We start from the raw sequence: 17,342 nt of genomic DNA on the forward strand, positions 1-17,342 counted from the left end.
GTGCACTTAGCCCCTCTCACGTGCTGCCTCTGATGGACATGTTCAGTGCTATGGACTGTTGATGCACTTAGCCCCTCTCACGTGCTGCCTCTGATGGACATGTTCAGTGCTATGGACTGTTGATGCACTTAGCCCCTCTCACCTGCTGCCTCTGATGGACATGTTCAGTGCTATGGACTGTTGATGCACTTAGCCCTTCTGATGTGCTGCCTCTGATGTACCTGCTCTGTTGTCCACAATGCCCTGTTGCTGTTCTGATACTGCATTATGCCCTCTCACGTGCTGCCAATGATGTACCTGCTCTGTTGTCCACAATGCCCTGTTGCTGTTCTGATACTGCATTCTGCCCTCTCACGTGCTGCCAATGATGTACCTGCTCTGTTGTCCACAATGCCCTGTTGCTGTTCTGATACTGCATTCTGCCCTCTCACATGCTGCCAATGATGTACCTGCTCTGTTAAGCACAATGCCCTGTTGCATGTGCTTGTTCAGTGCTATGGACTGTTGATGCACTTAGCCCCTCTCACGTGCTGCCTCTGATGGACATGTTCAGTGCTATGGACTGTTGATGCACTTAGCCCCTCTGATGTGCTGCCTCTGATGTACCTGCTCTGTTGTCCACAATGCCCCGTTGCTGTTCTGATACTGCATTCTGCCCTCTCACGTGCTGCCAATGATGTACCTGCTCTGTTGTCCACAATGCCCTGTTGCTGTTCTGATACTGCATTCTGCCCTCTCACGTGCTGCCAATGATGTACCTGCTCTGTTGTCCACAATGCCCTGTTGCTGTTCTGATACTGCATTCTGCCCTCTCACGTGCTGCCAATGATGTACCTGCTCTGTTGTCCACAATGCCCTGTTGCTGTTCTGATACTGCATTCTGCCCTCTCACATGCTGCCAATGATGTACCTGCTCTGTTAAGCACAATGCCCTGTTGCTGTTCTGATACTGCATTCTGCCCTCTGATGTGCTGCCTCTGATGGACATGTTCAGTGCTATGGACTGTTGATGCACTTAGCCCCTCTGATGTGCTGCCTCTGATGTACCTGCTCTGTTGTCCACAATGCCCTGTTGCTGTTCTGATACTGCATTCTGCCCTCTCACGTGCTGCCAATGATGTACCTGCTCTGTTGTCCACAATGCCCTGTTGCTGTTCTGATACTGCAGTCTGCCCTCTCACGTGCTGCCAATGATGTACCTGATCTGTTAAGCACAATGCCCTGTTGCTGTTCTGATACTGCATTCTGCCCTCTGATGTGCTGCCTCTGATGGACATGTTCAGTACTATGGACTGTTGATGCACTTAGCCCCTCTGATGTGCTGCCTCTGATGTACCTGCTCTGTTGTCCACAATGCCCTGTTGCTGTTCTGATACTGCATTATGCCCTCTCACGTGCTACCAATGATGTACCTGCTCTGTTGTCCACAATGCCCTGTTGCTGTTCTGATACTGCATTCTGCCCTCTCACGTGCTGCCAATGATGTACCTGCTCTGTTAAGCACAATGCCCTGTTGCTGTTCTGATACTGCATTCTGTCCTCTGATGTGCTGCCTCTGATGTACCTGCTCTGTTGGGCACAATGCCCTGTTGATGCTGTGATACTGCATTCCTCCCTCTCACGTGCTGCCTCTGATGTTCATGCTCTGGTGCCCACTTTGCCCATGCTCACGCATACACTGTGATTATACCCCTATTATGTGCAATAAAGGTAGTCAATCATGTCTCGTGGTTTGTCGTTGTCATTCATGCTTGCGTACTACAAATGTGTATTTCTATTTGCTTCTCATCAGTGGTTTCGGTAACATGACACTCCCCCTCCCTACGTCACGACCCTTGCAGGTATTCCCCTCCATGCAGCCAATGGTTTGTGCCTTACCTGCGTCGGCGTCCATGGTGGGCCAAGACTAGGACGTGGTGGATCGCGAAGAGCATCGGGGAAAGCGTGTAGCGCTGGGTCCATGGTGGCGAGCAGCTTGTGGTGGGTATCTCTGCTATGTATCTTTTCTTCGCTGTGGGGAATCCGCCGTGTTCAGAAAGTTTGTTTTTCCGCTGTGGTTTTATGTGTAATTTCCGCCATCTTGATTTGGGGGACGGTCTTCGACGTCAGTACGTACGGCGGAGTCTCAGGATGTGTTCGGTCCGCCGCGTTGTTTGGTGTAGTTGGGCGGCGGTGCCTGCTTTTCCGTCGCGGACGGAAATTTGACAGTGTTTCCTATCCTGATATGGCGGACGGAGTGTCCGCGGCAGGCGGACACGGAAAAGGCATTTTCCGCGTACTCCAGGGCCGCGGTAGCTCCTCCGTCCGCCATCCTAATGAGCCCCTTGGTATCTAACTCACCCGATCTTCTCAGACTGTCTGTTAGGGGCCCTAGGAGAGGACGGTCTTTGGAGATTTTTAACATCTACGCTAGAGGCACTAAAGGCGGTTCCCAATCTCCAACAATCTCTATGCTCGAAGGAGAACTCAGTAAGTGTAACAGGAACCCGTATATTTTGGTCGCGGGGGACTTTAACTGCACCTTTGAGCCCCTTGCGGCCGAGGACATCCTGGGTATCTCCGAAGAGGACGCAAGAAGGGGTATTCCTGCCCTGTCCATCCCGCCTATTAAGAGATGGTCTCAGAGGTCTATACAATTGAACACCCTAACCTTGGAATATGGCTTAAGGGCAGTGAACGGCAGAACGCCATCGGACCCTCTAGGTGCCCACACATTCAATAGGGTAGACCACTCATCAAGAATAGATTACATCTTGCTTGATTTTAGGCTATGGAGCCACCTACGTGATATGGAAGTCTTGCCTACGGCAGATAGCGACCATAATCCGCTAGCACTAAGTTTAGACTCCTTATGGCCGCCCCTAGACGACCTTCCTGAACTACCACTAAAGATAACTTCAGAAGTTTGTTTAGCTAAAGGAGGGAGGCGCCTTAATTGGCGCGTGGTTGCTCTAGATGAGAGAAAGATACAGGATATAGGGGCCCCGCTGGTAGCAGCTGTGACTAAGCTAGATACCCTAACCTTGGAGCCCCCTGAGGTTCTTGACCATTTTTGTAATATGACCAAAGCCTTGGGAAACCTATTTATAAAACCATGTGGTGCTACCCAAGAAAGGGCGCCCTTCAAACCGAAGGGCACGTTAGGCTAGTTTACCAAAAAGTGCCGTAAGATGAAAACAGCCCTGGTGAAGGCAGTTAAATTGAAAGATCAAGAACTAATCCGGGCAGCCAGGAAGGACTACAGGCTTTCCATCCATGAGGCCAAGAGGGACTGGGACGACAAATTCTGGTGTGATCTAATGAAAGCTAGCGTGGGGAGGGACTTCGGTGGCTTCTGGAATTTAATAAGGACTAGGAATAGGCCTGACAGCAGCCTCATTACGTGTAAGATCACAGGCCAAAGGTGGTTTGATCACTTTTCCGTCCTATATTCTACTAGCACAGCTGAGGGGCCTGATCTGTTTAAGCAACCCTATGTGGGCACCTCTGGGGAGAGTCTGGACCACCACTTTACTTCCAGGGAGGTGGAGGATGTGATCAAATCTCTAGTGCCCAATAAGGCAGCTGGCCCCGATGGGATACCTGGGGATCTGCTTCGCCTCAATCCCAAAGAATGGGGGAGGCTTATCTCATCCTTGCTCAACGCCAACCTTTATGGAACTGCGATTCCAGACTCCTGGAAGGAGGCTGAGGTCGTCCCGATTTTTAAAAAGGGCTGTCGGGACGACCCAGCAAACTATCGCCCCATCAGTCTCATAGACTCATCACAGAAGGTTGCCGGTAAGGTGATTCTAGGGAGAGTGCTCGAATGGGAAGCCGAGAATAATATCCTCTCCGAGTTCCAGGCAGGCTTTAGGTCTGGTACAGGCACCATTGAGCAGGTCTTCAGACTAATGCTTATTTATTGGAAGGTGGTACTTTTAGGCAAGGGCAGTCTTTATCTCGCCTTCATCGATTTAAAGACTGCCTTTGACCTGGTGCCGCGAGTCCGCTTATGGGGGGTTCTCGCTGACCTAGGGATTTCGGATTACATCTTGTCCCTATTGATGAAGTTGCATATGGGGAACTTTGCCCAGGTGAGGTGCGGCATTCAGGGAAAAAAGACCGCCAAAATTGCGGTGAATAGGGGGGTCCGCCAGGGATGTGTTCTTGCCCCCACTCTTTTCTCCTTGTATGTGAACGGAGTGGTGGAGCATCTTTTGAGCAAACCATCTGACGCTCCGTCCCTGGCGGGCAAGAAAATACCAACCTCCTATTCGCCGACGATACCCTACTCATCTCAAAGTCACCTATGGGCCTACAAATCCTCCTCGATAACTTCCAGACCTTTTGTTCCAGCAGGGGGCTAAAAATCAATACCGATAAAACGAAGTACTTGGTATTGAATCCGCCGAGGAAGCTTGGCGGTCCCCCAGTTTTGAATTGCGTGCCCCTGGAAAGAGTCAAGGAATTCGACTATTTGGGAATCTGCCTGTCTGATTCTATGCAGTGGAGCTCTCATCTACAAAAACTGTTGTTGGGCCACAAAAGGGTCGCTGGGGCACTTCTTAAGGAGCAGCGCTCTTCTTCTTTCAAACCTATTGCCCCTGTACTGGACATTTACAAAGCGAGAGGAGTAAGTGCAGCACTATATGGGGCAGAACTTTGGGGTGCAAATAAGATCGATCTCCTTTCCAGATCAGAAAACAAATTCCTGAAGGATTTGATGTCTCTTCCTCAGAGTACTGCAACGTTACCTCTGCAGTTGGACATGGGTTGTCGCCCAATTGGAGACCAGGCCCGCCTTCGTCCGTTACTTTTATGGGCACGTCTTTGGAGGGTTCCCGAACTCGCTAGTTATGCAAAGGGGCTCTCGGAGGTGCTGTCGATGCCGGGCTGGTCTAAAATTGGGTGGCTTAGTAATGTCAAATTCCTGCTTGAAGACATGGGTTTAGAGGACACATGGTCTTCCAGAAGTGCCCCTCCGAAAGCTGCCCTTAAGACCATTTATTGGCAGTGGGTAGACAACAATCTAAATTCCAACCCTAAGGAATGTAGAACAACTATGGAGTTCCTTAAGATTAAGGATTTGCCCCAATACGATCCTTACCTGGATTTAATCTCAAAGACCCTCGATAGAGCCCTGTATTTTAGATTTAGGGTGGTCCTGCTCCCCCTGAGAGAATTGACGGTCCGTTGGAAAATCCCGGGGCAGATTGTCCCTTTTTGTATATTTTGGGGGTCCTTGTTGCACACATGCGGACACAGCTGCTGACACAGCGCAGGGGCATCGGCTCCTGGCGCTGCAACGAGCGCCGTGAGGGGAACGGCTTACAACTTGGCAGACAGGGAGCGCCGGGAGACCCCCGACCACAGTCCCCAGCAGCACCGGGGGCGTCGCGCCTCCCACACGTCACCAGAGCGCCCGGAGGCGCTACAAAGGGGAGAGTGCCCTCTCGCCCCGCGAGTCGCGCGCGGGAGAAGCCCGGGACAAGGGCGGGCCGTCTGCCCTTGTCCCGGGCTTCCCGGGAGAAGCCCGGGAAAAGGCCGGGCTGGGCCACCCCCCTAACCACCACTATGGGCAAAAGAAAAAAGGTATGTGTGGGGGACGACGGAGGGTCAAAAGCGAAAAATCCCAGGAAATCTGAATCCATCATTTCGTACTTAACCTCAGCAGTGGGGGTGTTGACTAAAGAAATTGCTGACGTGGAAAAAGAATTGGGCTTAAACACAGAGGTTATCGACCCAGTCCTACCCCCAGTGCAAAGTAGAGAAATACCACTGGAACCAAACATTGTGATAACCAACCGGGAAGTGACTTTAATACACAATGCATCATTAACCCCACAAGATGCTCTTAGCCACCCAACACCACCGATGCCCACCGTTTCCTCATATAAATTGCACAAGAAGAGAAAGTTGCCAATTTCCTCGGGCAGGGCTAAAAAACATTTGGGACATACTAATCGGCTAGACTCTCGTCTCAAGAGCCAAATTGGGAAATTCATAGAGGATTTATTCATTACACGCCTGGAACCAGCACTTGTATCTGTAGCAAAAGACATCGTGGAAACTTTAAATACCTGTGTCGTGGGGCTTCTTTCAAAGTGTGAAAAAATCGATGTGTTGTTGAAACAAAATGGGGGGGAAAGGGAGGGGTGACTCAGCCCGTGGCCACAGCTACCAATGTGCCCACAGCTGAGAGCAGGCCCATACCTTGTCGGCCCCTTAGCCCGGAAGGGACTGTAGACACTGCAAGACACCCAAGTGAAGAGGTGGGGACTGGGAAATCTCTACCTGAAGTAAACATTAGGGGCATCCAGGCGCATGACAACAGTAGACGGTCTCGTCAGCCCGGTTATACCCTGGAGCTCCCACCGGATGCAGCCCCGCTGGTGGCTGTTTTCACTGGGGTGCCTCCGGTTAGGGGGGGCACTTGGGAGACAACTGCTGATTTGATGAATTTAGCCAGACAGTGGTGTGATCAGTTTAGCTCAGGAGAAGCAAATGTGGCAAGCGCAGTTACCATGGCTAGGAGGGTTTGCTGGGTGGGCCATGGCCCTAAGAGTATCCCAGGGGATTGTGTCGTGGTGAACTTTAGTAGCAGGAACTGTGCTGAGAGACTATTTTGGGACGGCTCAGGTTTTGATAATAAGGGCATCAGACCTCTTCCTTTGGGGTTCTTTTATCCTCTGGCAAGGGCACACAGACATCCGTCACCACCTAATCGGTCTCACACTCGACCCAGCATTATAAACACGTTAACATACCAGGCTAGGATGAGTGCACAGATGGGATCCGCCCAGGGGCAGTTGCGGGGAGGGGTTATTGAACACTTGACTATTCTGCCAGCACCTCCAGTCAACACCCAAAACTATGGAGAGCTAGAGCTTGGTAACCGATTCTCCCCCCTGTCCCAGTTGGAGTGCAATGACTGACTGGGCTTTGAAACCTTAAACCAGGGGACTGGGGCAGTTGGTGCAATCCACCCTGTTGACACACGGCCAGCCTCATGCAAAATCCTAAGTTGGAATGTGGCTGGCATCAGATCTAAAAGCACTGACCCCATTTGGCTGCAGTTCATAAAACAGTTCGACATTATGGCATTTCAGGAAACGTGGGATTCAGACCCTAGTTTTACCCTAGATGGCTATCAGAGTTTCACCATCCCCGCGGTCCGAGGGGCTATGGGGAGGCCCAAGGGGGGTTTACTCTTCCTTATTTCCCTAAACCTTGCCGGGACATTCAAAAAACTTTGTGAGGAGTCAACTAATTTTCTTATTTTAGAATGGTCTGTCACCAACAAGCAATATCTTCTGATTAATTTGTATAATGCTATGGATGGCTCCGAACATTTTAATATGCTAGAACAATTTTTGTCAGTCTATAAGGTTAATAACTCTTTTTCGGTAGAGATGTTTCTCATGGGGGATTTTAATATACACCCCTGTAAGTGGGATTGTTACGGGGATGATTGTGATGGGCATACAAATGGGAGGGTACCTCATTTTGAACATGGCAAACAGGGTGAGGACTTGGAGGGACTACTTTCTCATTTGAATCTTTTTGAACCAGTTAAGATAAGCGGTAGTGAGAACGCCCCGACATTTATAGGGCGGGGGCTAATTCTGTTATCGACTACATTTTCCTATCCTCTCTACCTCTGAGTAAGACCATGGGCTATAATGTAGTGATGTCATCTTTTAGTGACCATAACCCCCTTACCCTAGATGTTGATGTGGGTGCCAAGATTGTCAACACGGCTCAAGGTAGGGAGGCTCCACGGGACTTATCGACCAAAGATCAAGGCAGAAGGATAAAGTGGGACAACATAGTCCCGGAGGCCTTTTTTGCTGAACTAACTGCCAAGACGGAAACCAATATTGGCATCTGTCTGGACGCTAACATCGTGGGCACAGGAACTATTACCTCCTTTTTAGCAATCTTCAAGCAAATTGCCGAAAACCTACATAAGGAGAGTAGGTCACACCGCAAGAAAGCACAGAGATGGTTTGATTCCTCATGTACAAAAGCCCATGAGGCCCTTCTCAAGGCCCTCAAGAGGAACCCGAGGGATAGGGCTCTGGTCTCCTCTCTCCGCAGGGAGTATAAAGTAGCTATCACCACGAGGAAACAGAAAATTAAAGAGGAGGCCTGGGACAACTTGCAGTCCATAGATGTACTGAGGGACAGCAGAAAGTTTTGGGCCACAATAAACCAGCCATTCTTTACGGAAACCGTCAATCTAGACACTGATTGCGTAATTCCCGATGATGTGTGGCTTCAGCATTTTAAGAACATATATGGGGATAACGAGCTCCAGGAGTCCACATCGGACCCACCTCTCATGAGTTGTTCGATAAATCCTGTCAAATTTGAATTGGTGGAAGTAGAACGGGCTATTAGAAAGACATCTAAAAACAAGGCCCCAGGTCCTGATGGGGTGCCTGCTGACCTTTATATCATGTACCCTAACTTTTGGGCAAAAATTCTGACCAATGTATTCAATGCCGCAGCACTAGTGGGTTTTCTGCCTTCCTGGGCCTCTGCTATCATCGTGCCCATCTTTAAAAAGGGGAGCCGAGGGGACCCCGCCTGTTATAGGCCGATCTCCCTGTTAGACTCTGCCGTTAAGATCATGGGCAGAGTCATCCTACAGAAACTGGGAGAGTGGATGAATGGTAGGGGGGGTCCTCTCGAATCTTCAGTATGGTTTCAGGCCACATAGGAGCACCATGGACTAATGCCTTAATTTATACCTTTTGATCAACAAATATACAGTAGCAAAAGGGCTTTTTATATCTTGGATTCATGGATCTATCATCAGCCTTTGATCTGGTGAATCGCTCCAAATTATGGCGTATATTGTTGGAAATGGGGTAGATGCACCGTTAGTTCACTTCCTTAGCGTCCTTCACCAGGATCTAGCGGCTGCCGTCAGGGTCACGCAGGATGGTAGGTGCACAGGCCAATTCAGTTCCAGACGGGGAGTGAGACAGGGGTTTATCCTGGCTCCACTCCTTTTCACGATCTATATTAATGGCCTGGAAAAATCTTTGGACGGGGCCAGTGCGGACATTCCGCGTGCAGGAGGTAAGGGTATCCCGGTCCTCCTGTACGCGGATGATGCTGTACTTATTGCGCGAACAGGCCTGGGATTACAGAGGCAGTTGGACAATTTTGGTGCATTTATGGAATCCCTTGATCTAAAAGTAAACAGCAATAAATTCCATATAATGGTCGTGGGGGCACGTAGGAAGATCAATAAGGTCAAAACATTCAAATGCCTGGGTGCGGAAGTCTCCAGGGTCCCAGTATTTACTTATCTGTGCGTATTTTTTGACGAGAAGGGCAACTGGGGCCCTCAGCAGAAACATAAAAGCAACGCTGTTGCTAGATCCACCACAGCCCTCCTCAGTTTTGCAAAAAGGTTGGGAGCTAAACCCTTGGAAGCTATGCTTAAAATCTACAAGTCCAAGTGTTGCGCGATCGCTTCTTATGGGGCATCAATATGGGGCTACGGACCTGTGGGCAAAATACAACTAGCAGAAAACAGGTTCCTTAGAGCCCTGTTGGGGGTACCCCAGTCGACGTCAACCCTGGCTATATATTGTGAGTTGGGTATGGGTTACATCACAGACCAGCTAAAAGCAGCCCCATTGATTTGTTGGGCAAAGACGTGGCTCAACGAGGATATCCCGTTTAACCACCTTATTCTAAAAGACTGCCTGGGCCTCGACAAGGCAGACAGAATTCCATGGCTGGCATACGTTAGAGCGGCGTGTGCCAGACTGGGTCGTCCTGAATTGTACGCAGCCCCAGACAGAATTAAAAAAGAGGACGTGGCATGGATCAAATATAACTTTAGGGTCATGCTTGAGGCAGATAGGGAGGAGGTGGAGCTCAAAAAATCTGGAGTAAGAAGCATTTATGCCTTACAAACCTCGCCATCTATTGAGCCTTATCTGAAGCTTGTCACTAAGCGGTTCCATCGCTTCCTGCTGATAAGATTTAGATTCAACTCAATCCACCTCATTTTAGGTGACTTCCAGCAATGGGGTAAACCTGCTGATTCCCCAGCATGTTCATGTGACAACTTCTCGACACAAGACACCCTCCATCTGATTATGTTTTGCGAACATTTCTCTGAAGCACGCAAAAAAATTCTACACCCTATATTACGAGTAGCAGGATTTGTGCAGGTTAGGCCCGCACTTTTATATCTGCAATTGTTGAACAGTGTACGGGTCACCTACAGTGTAGCAAGCTTTTTAGTGGCCGCAGCTAGAGTGAAGAATAAGAGAAGTATATGCATGACTTAAGTACGGCAGGGTGAGAGGGTGGCATCTTTGTCCTTTTAATTATGGAAATTTGAAAAATGATCCCACTTTTTTACATTTGTATCATACACAGGGGTTTTAATGCTAAAGGGGAAACTAGTTGTTTAATTATTTTTTAAGACTCATGATTGATTATGACTGTACATATATGACATTTTACAATTGTACGCATTTTATCTGTACCTACTCTTATTTATTTTATGCCAAATTGTATGTTAGTATTGCTGTTTCTTTTATGATTTTAAGTAATCGAAAGAAAGAGTTTTGACTGACTGACTGTATATTTTGCACATCTAGAGTGGAGACTGTTGCCACTTTTTATTTGAATGCCCGGCCTACAAACCCCCAAGATCTAGGTGGCTAAAACCACTATGTAGGGGGCTGGCGACAAGACACCATATAGTCGCTCTGCGAATTTTAATGTCAGATACCTGTCCATTGATTGTATGTGGTATGGCTAAATATCTAGGATGGGCGTGGTCAATTAGACTTAAACGGCTAAAAATTATTGTTTAATCGTGGTCTTGTATTAGGACCTTTTTTATCCTATTTATTGGAAAAATATTTTATCTCAACTGTTTAGCCAATGGTTATTATTGTATTTGTTTTTTGTCTACTGTTTTGTAATGCTTTTAAGATATCTCTTTTTATCGAAATAAAGCTAATTGACTGACTGACTGGTATTCCACAGTACTTTCTACCCACCCTATCTGTAACCGTGATATATTTTTTTCCTTTTAAATTCAAGTTAACATTTGTTTGTACTGTCACCACAATGGCCTACAGTATATCTGGGTGGGGAAGAAGTAGTTGTGTGCAGTATATGAAATGGATGTTTCAATGAAAATGTTATTTTCTTTTTTTATATTGTGCATTGGTAAATATGTTTTTGGCACATTATTTGAAGGTTTCCTGCAGCCAAAAACTGGAAGCAATAGATATGCTTTATTCCCAGATTGTTTGTTGTGGATCATTCTTTCTGTTAACCTGGTTATATACCTTCTTACATGGGGGTAATGGGTGATTTGATGTTGTTATTTTTGTTCCATGTACAATGTAAAGTGCAGATAAAATGTTTTTGTTTTTTATTAAAACAGTTCCTCTACAAAATGTATGTAGCCCTTAATGTTAGTGATATTCTGGGGTGGCAAGACAAGCAAATGTAGGCATCATTTTGAGACCTGGTCATCCTGAGCCTGTGGTGTTAGGAGACCTACCCATTTAACTGTTGTACAAGAACCTGCAAGTGTCCCCTAACCATGTACTGATTCTAATTTGGGTAATTTATTCACTAAATATTCTGGGGTATTTAGTGATAAGGTAGGCTTGGTCAAAGGTTCCAACACACCATAAAACTAAAAAAGAATGCATTTCCTGTGGTTCAGAAATGCAGGCCTGTTCCTTTGTCAGCCAGGGATGATTTAAAAAGAATGTTAGATGACATGTGCTTACAATACATTATAACACCTGTAGAATCTGCTGAATGGGTTTCTGCTGCTATGGTCGCAGAAAAAAGTTCAGGTGATATTTGTCTGTGTGCAGATTTGAGGGTGCTTAATCGTAATATAGTGGTAGACTGCCATCCCCTACCCAAAATTCAAGAAATACTTGCCAATCTTGAGGGTAGCAAGTATTTTACCACTATTGATCTACGATCAGCGTATCATCCGATTCCACTCTCAAAAGATTCTGTCTCTTACCACATTTGTTACTCCCGTTGGAGTCTACATGTATAAGTGGATACCTTTTGGCTTAGCATATGCTGCAAGCGTTTTTCAAAGGTTAATGGACCAATTGTTTACACATGTTAAGGGGATCCAAGCATTCCAGGATGACATTTTAATCCATACGGCTACATCAGAATCACTTTATATACTCCTTGAAAAAGTTGTACAGAAACTGGAAGCTCTTGGCATGACTGTGAATAAGAATAAGTGCAAATTTATTAATCAAGATGTTGATTATTTAGGCCACAACATTTCTGTCAAAGGTATATAACCTAAGTTGTCATTACTAAAGGCTATCAAGGATGCACCTAAACAGCAAGATAAAGATTTGTTAAGGGCATTCTTAGGTCTTAGCGAATATCATGCTTGCTTTGTACAGAGTTATGCTATTATTGTGCAAACACTCAGAGATTTATTAAAAAAGAATGCAAAGTATATTTGGACTGATGAAACTCAACAATCATTTGATTTTGTAAAAAAATTAATTCTGGAAGCACCAGCTATCAGAGCTTTTACACTTGGTCAGACAAGTATTGTAACTGTGGATGCAAATTCCAAGGGCTTAGGTGCTGTGTTAAGTCAATTGATTGATGGTCAGGAGTATACCGTAGCTTTCGCTTCTAGAACCTTGATTAATGTTGAAGTTAACTATAGCACTATCGAGAGGGAGGCTTTAGCGTGTTCATGGGCGGTTGAGAAATTTAAGATGTATATTTGGGGCTCCAGATTCCAACTTTTTACTGACCACAAACCGTTAATGTACATGCTTGGTGGCAGTTGTTCTAACAAAGCTTATTCTAGGCTTATCAGACTTCTGGCTAGGTTACAGGAATTTGATTTTGACATTAAATATATTCCTAGGGTAAAAATGTTAGGGCAGACTGTTTGTCACGTATGCCTTTGGAATGTAGTGATGTGGATGATCCTTTCAAGGATGATGATTGTAATGTTGTTTTCACGGTGAGTGACTTAACGCAAGATGACAAATTGTCTGAAAATGAATGCTTTTGAAGTTGTAGAAAGGATCTTTGTCTTGAAAGGGTGAAGAGATTTTTAGTCCATGGCTGGCCATGTGATAGAAGTATGTCTATTCAAGACAGATGTTTTTCGCAAGTTGCTTTGGAATTATTCATTGTAAATAATATTTTGGTTCGAGAGGACACATTCGTTCCACCTGAGGGTCTGCGAAGCAAAATTATTTCCCTTGCTCATGAAAGACATTTAGGAACGTTTAGCTCTGTTCGCAAGATTAAGGAAACATACTGGTTGCTTGGTATTGATGGTCAAGTTAAATCCTTTGCGGACAAATGTCCTGAGTGTTTATGTTCAGATAAACATTGGCGCACATCCACTACTCCATTATGCCCAGTTGAATGGCCTAAAGGTCCCTGGCAGAAGTTCGGTATGGACTTTTCTGGTCCCTTTAACCTGCTTGGTAGTGATAGTAGATTTCTGATTGTTATTCATTACTTTTCCAAGTGTCTGTACTTTTCTTTTGTGAAGAGTTCAGTTTCATCGTCAGTCATTTCATTTTTACAACGTTTATTTTTAATTGAAGGTCTGCCTAAAGAAATTGTTACTGACAACGGCACTCAATTTACCTCTAATGAATTTGACATTTTCTGGGAGAAGTCTCTGTTAGGCATATGTTGGTACCTTTATATTTATTTATTATTTATTTATTTATTTATAATTAAATTTATACAGCGCAACAGCTACCCAAAGGTTTCCCGGCGCTAAGAACGCAGAATGAAAAAAGAAGATAAAATCAATGGAAAAGGAGAATCTATTAATTAAAAAGACAGGTTTTAAAATGTTTGCGAAAAATGTGATAATGTTGTTCCACGCGAAGGGAAAGAGGCATGGAATTCCAAAGTGCTGGAGCCAAATGTGAAAACGAACGGCCCCCCATTTTGATTCTCTTAATCCTTCGAATTTGGAAGTTATGCTGATTAGAGGATCAAAGGAGGCGTGAAGGGCAGTATTGATGAACTAAGGCCTGTAGATAGTGGGGTGCTACCCCAGCATTGATCCTATGCATATAACATAGAGCTTTAAATTTAATGCGACTCCCAATCTTAAGCCAGTGCAAATCGCGTAACGCGACTGAGGTAGACATTCTATTTGGAAGATTGCAAAGCAATCTGGCGGCAGAGTTTTGTACCACCTGTAACCTGTGCAACACTTCCTTACCCACCCCCAAATACAGAACGTTTCCATAGTCCAGTCTAGATGTTATAAGAGCTTGGACTACCGTTCTTTGGGTGGGCAATGGAAGCATACACACAATTTTTTTCAGCCATCTCAAGATGACAAAACAAGTAGAGGCTACCTTACCAGCTTGTTGCCTCATGGTGAGTTGGTCATCAACCATGAAACCAAGATTCCGGGCGGTTTGCACAGAAAGCGGCGGGGTCCCATCTGTGAAGGCCAATGTTGAGGGCCCCAGAGGGTTTTATTTTTGCCGAAAAGAAGAAGCTCGGTTTTACCACTGTTGAGTTTTAATTTATTGGTGTGCATCCAGTCTGCGATGTTTGTTAACCCGGATTTCAGCAAAGAGGTGTTATTATTAGATTTGGTGGAGAGCGAATAAATAAGCTGGGTGTCATCGGCGTAGGAATATACCGTGAGCCCAGATTGCTCAGCAATAACAGCTAAGGGACTAACATAAATGTTAAAAAGCAGAGGGCTCAATATGGAGCCCTGAGGAACTCCATATTGAGACAAGTGGACTTCAGATTTGGACGTAGAAGAGAAGACCTGAAAGGTCCTGTTCGTCAAGAAACTGGATATCCACTTAAGTGCCGAACCCGTGATACCGCATAATTGAAGGGTATTCAAGAGGATAGGGTGAGAAACGGTATCAAACGCGGCACTTAAATCAAGGAGAATAAGTGCCACGGTTTCACCTCTATCCACTTGAAGGCGGATATTATCAGTGACGCCCAGTAATGTGGACTCAGTAGAAAAACCTGCGCGAAAGCCAGACTGAGAGGTGTGGAGAAGATTGTGTGTCTCAATGAAGTTAGCAAGCTGAGCATTAATGTGCTTCTCCAAAACTTTTGAAAAAATTGGGAGAAGGGAGATAGGACGGAAATTAGATGGTACTTCTGGGTCCAGGTTTGCTTTCTTCAATAGAGGCACAATCATGGCATGTTTCCATGCTGCAGGAACTCTGGCTTCCAATAGGGAGGTGTTTAATAATTGCATGATTAAGTTGAGTGTGGGGGGTCTTAAAGTTTGGAGGACTGAGGGGGGGGGGAACCAAATCATTAGGGGAACCAGACTTGATACTACTAAGGATTTTGCAAAAGGAAGTAATATCCAGTTGAGACCATTTATCTAAAGTAACAGCGTTGTTAAAAAACAACGGTATCACTGAGGGAAGGTTGATTAGGGAGGGAGGAAACTGCCAATGGCTGCTTTTCAAAGTCAGCGTAGATGGTATTTATTTTAGTGACAAAAAAATCAGCGAAATCATCGCAATGTTTGGAATCAAGGCAGGGGGCTTAGGCTGACACGAAGCCCCTGAGAGCTCCTCAACAACTTTAAACAGTGTTTTAGGGCTATTTTGAGCTTCTTGAATCATACGATTTACATGTTCTGCCCGAGCATTTTGACATAGTAGATGGTAATTACTCAGAGCTGACTTATACAGTAGTTTAATTTTAGGGTCATAGTATTTTCGCCACTGTCTCTCCAGATTTTTACATTTCGTTTTTTCCTGTTTTAGGACCTCAGAATACCATGGGACAGGGGGTAGTGATTATTAGATTTTCTTTTCAAAAGGGGAAGGCAGGAATCGATAGATGAGCTAAGCCACTGATGGATGACCGTTTCTTCTTCCAAGGTGGTAGTTGAGGCTAACGGTCTAGTATTCTCAAGGAGACAATTGAGTTTGTTAATGTCCAAATTGTTCCAGTTCCTGCCTTTTATAAGCCCAGATGGTAGATTTTTCGGGAATTGCTTACATTTGATTAGGAATTCGACCAAAAAATGGTCGGACCAGAGAACAGGAGTAGCCAATTTACATAGGACTGTGTCCATATTAGAAAAAATTGGATCAAGCAGATTGCCTGCCTTATGGGTGGGACCAGAATTATGGAGAGAGATATTTAAAGCCACTAAATCTGCAATAAAATTAACATTAGTTGGTTGGGAAATGTCATTGAGATGAAGGTTTAAATCACCCACCAACAAAAAGTTAGTGGCTTGAAGCAGAAGCGGGGCAATGTAATCAGGGAAAGAGGCTGCCCACGAGCGAGCTGGTTCTGGAGGACGGTATATCAAGACACCAGAAATAGTAAAATTGGATGAAAGACGTAGCTTGAACAAGCCGGCTTCGCAGTCAGGGAAATCAAGATTGCTCCATTTACATTTGTACTTATTCTTATAGACAATTGCAATCCCACCTCCTTCCTTGCCAACCCGATTTCTCCCCAAAAAGGTGTGATTAGGGGGGAGAGCACTGGCAATATCTGGACCCGAACTATCATTTAGCCAAGTTTCTGTAAGAAAGATGACCTCGGGTTAGGAACACGAGAGTAAGTCATATATATCTCTCTTGTGTTTAGGAAGTGATCGACAGTTAAGACTGAAGAAAGTGAGCTCTGAAGATTTATTGTTATCAATTCCTATACGGGATGTATAGACAGTATCAGTAGCAAAGTTGTTGGTATTGGATGTAGAGGGTATAGAGGGGAAGCCGCACATGTGGCAGTGAAACGGCTTAAAATCACAGTTTAAAGGGGTTGTAAGAGGACAGTTACTATAGCGGAGAGATAGCAGGGCTTTCGGGAGTATTTGAGAGAACCATCAGAATTTTGGACAGGGAATATGGCCCCCGGCCCCATCCGGCCGCGGACGGGCGCAGACGGGCTTGCCTCTGGAGCGCCATCGGCGCGCCCGCTGCGCGCGTACGCGTTTTTAGGTTAATTTTGTAGTCCCCAGGCCCATGCAGCCCGCAAGACTAGCCCGGCAACCTCGAGTTCCCCAAAGATGGCACCCAAGTTCCAGATTCCCGCGTCAGAGACAGCCCTAAATCGGCCGCCTGCAATGCGAGAACCCCGGGGGGAATATGTGCACTAGGTAAGAAGTTGAGACCAGTTTTAAATCACAGTTTAAAAAAAAAAAAAATCTCCTCAATACAAGTTTGTTGCAGTTAAAAAAAGCGTCCCTGATTCCCGGCTTCCGCCTCAGGAATATATTATAAAAAAATGCTGGCGCTTAGGGCTCTATATGTAGTCCCCAGGCCCGTGCAGCCCGCAAGACTAGCCCGGCAACCTCGAGTTCCCCA

Source organism: Lissotriton helveticus, chromosome 1_1 (assembly GCF_964261635.1).
Source record: "Lissotriton helveticus chromosome 1_1, aLisHel1.1, whole genome shotgun sequence".
NCBI lineage: Eukaryota > Metazoa > Chordata > Amphibia > Caudata > Salamandridae > Lissotriton > Lissotriton helveticus.